Here is a 2,880-nt window from a genome sequence, read left to right on the forward strand (position 1 = left end):
AGCAGAGGAGACTGAGGGGAGACCTCCCTGCAGTTCCAACTGCCTGGGCAGGGGCAGAGGAGGGGCAGGACTGAGCTCTGCTCTGGGGGGAGCAGGGACAGCCCCCAGGGAATGGCTGGAGCTGTGTCAGGGCAGGCTCAGGGTGGATCTCAGCCAAAGGTTCTTCCCCCAGAGGGTGGTTGGCACTGACCAGGCTCCCCAGGGCAGTGGGCACAGCCCCAAGGCTGCCAGAGCTCCAGGAGGCTTTGGCTGATCCTCTGGGGCACAGGGGGTGACTCTTGGGGCTGGGCCTGTGCAGGGCCAGGGGTTGGACTGGATGATCCTCGTGGGTCCCTTCCAACTCAGCATATTCTGGGATTCTGTGATTCCATGATTTACTTTGCTCCAGCCCCCCTGGGGACTGACACATCCAGCCTCAGCTTCAGGAAAGAAGGTTTGGATCTGTTTTTGACTCTGTTTTTGCAGGGACAGCAAAAGGAAGGGTGAAGTTCCAGGCAAGGGATGGAGAAACCCTTTTTGTTATGGTCCCTCCTTCAAGTCCAGGTGACAGCCCTGGAAAGGCTTCAGAGCAAGGCTGGCTCCGAGGATAAAACAGGGATTTTGTGCTTCTTTTTTGTTCTATCCATCCAGTACAAGGTGAAAAGGCTTTTTAATTTCTTAAGTGTCCAAAACATGCTGAAGGCATCAAGAGAAAATAAAGACATTGCTGGAATAACCTGACTGTGTGACTACAGAAAGCATTTGCCAGGGACAAATCGACAGGACAAGAGGACACAGCTGTGCCAGGGGAGGGGCAGGTTGGACATCAGGAGGAATTTCTGCCTGGAAAGGGTGGTCAGGCATCCAGGGAAGTGGTGGAATCTCCATCCCCAGAGGTGTCCAAGGCAGGCCTGGCCGTGGCACTCAGTGCTCTGGGCTGGGCACAGGGTGGGGATGGGGCACAGGGGGGATCCCTGGGCTGGGAGCAGAGGACAAGAGGGTTAATTCAGACTTCAGAAGGTGATTTTCTGCCTCCCTCATCTTTGGGCAGCAGAACCATGTCCTGCTGCATCCTGTGGGCCGTGTGAGCTGTGTGAGAGCTGCAGCCCTGACTCAGGGAACAGGGGCACTGCAGCCTCTCACTGCCCACACCTGCTGCTTCCTCCCTCCCTTATCTCCCAGTCTTTGTCCAGGGAACAAAGCCACGGGGCAGAAAAATTGCTGGACCCCGTGCTTGGGAGTGTGAGTGGAGATCAGGGGGTGCCCTGTGCCCCATCACCCCCAGGCAGCAGAGCCAGGAGCCCTGTGCCCACGTCCCCATGAGGAGCAGCCCTGGCACCCCCCTGGGACACCACGAATCTGCTCAGGAATCTTTTCCAGATCTTTAAAAAAAAAAACATCAAACCCAGTGTCAGCTCATTTTGGCTACAAATACTTCTCTGAAGGAAGAATAAATGTTTGCATGCTCCAAGTGCAGCCATCCCTGCCCTCACAAGAATGTTTATTTATATCTTACTTCTACCAGCTGGAAGTTCAATAATTATTCTTCCAGCAGGAGAATTTGGAATGGTTCTGCCCTTGCTTTTCTAGTGCTCTCACTGTTACTGGCCATTGAGTAACCCCTGATCCCTATCCAAACAGCCAAATAAACACTGCAGGATCCAAGATGAGGGTTTTAGTGAGTAGGCTCTGTTAGGTTGGGGGTTTCAGGAAGGCATCTGAAGTTTGGGAAGTGGATACCCACAGAGCTGCTGGAGGATTTGAGCAGCTGCCTCCCAGCAGCCCCAGAGCAAATCCCAGAGACTGTCATTTTGTCACTGCCTGACTCTTATTTTGACTTGTTTTTCCCTGCCTCAGCAGTGGCACTGGGGCAGTGGGTGGGTTCAGAGCAGCCTGTGTCCAGTTGCTCTTATCCTCATCTCGTGGGTGTTTAACATCCAAAGGCAGCCTTGGAATAAAGGGCCAAGCTGCCAGGATGACTCCCATCTGCCTGGGCTATCCAAGGCCTAAAAAAATAATGCAAGGAATGGGCACAGGCTTAGGAATAGTTCCCTTTATTATCCAGAAAGATGTGGTGAGACAAACTGCAGCGGTGCCTCTCCCAGCACCCCACCCCAGGCATGCTGTGGGGATGCTCCACGGCAGCGAGAGCCACAGCCAGACCCTGCGGCCATCGAGGTTGGAGGGGAGCAGGGAGCAAATCCTGCCATGACAAATGAGGGGAGAGAACACATGGACTGGAAATGATGGCTGAGGTTCAGCAGGGTCAGCCCAAGGGGTGGTTTGGGTCGGGGCTGTGTCCTGGGACATCCCCAGACTGGGTGACCTGGAGCTCTCAGGGCAGTGCTGGGCCTGAGGCCACAACACAAGTTGTCCAGGATTTTTTGAAACACCTGATTCCTTTTCCTTTGATGCAGTGAGGATGACATCACCCTCAGTGGATCCTGGCCCTGTTGCACAATGTGGAGATATCTCGGGGCTTGTTGGCGCCAGGACTTTCCCTCTTCCACTTCCCCTCATCCTCATCCTCGCAGGAGAACTGGCAGAGCGAGTTCTCTTGGGCTGAAACTGCCCCACCACCCGGGTGTGCTTCCACCTGAGCCAGCTCCTCATTAGCACTAATTAGCAGCTGTGTCCCTGCTGTGCTGCTGTGACACAGATCTGTCCTGATACAGCCTTGTCTCAGCAGAGCACACACCCAGAGACTGCTCCCCAAATTCCTGCAGCCTAGGGGTCAGCTACTCATGGGAATGTCGTGCTTGGATCATAGACTGATGGAATCACTGAGGTTGGAAAAGCCCTCCCAGCCCATGGATCCTCCCTGTGCCCCATCCCCACCCTGTGCCCAGCCCAGAGCACTGAGTGCCACGGCCAGGCCTGCCTTGGACACCTCCAGGGCTG

This window comes from Empidonax traillii, unplaced genomic scaffold (genome assembly GCF_003031625.1).
Source record: "Empidonax traillii isolate 1590-97213 ecotype Southwest subspecies unplaced genomic scaffold, ASM303162v1 scaffold789:size291746, whole genome shotgun sequence".
In the NCBI taxonomy this organism is placed as follows: Eukaryota; Metazoa; Chordata; class Aves; order Passeriformes; family Tyrannidae; genus Empidonax; species Empidonax traillii.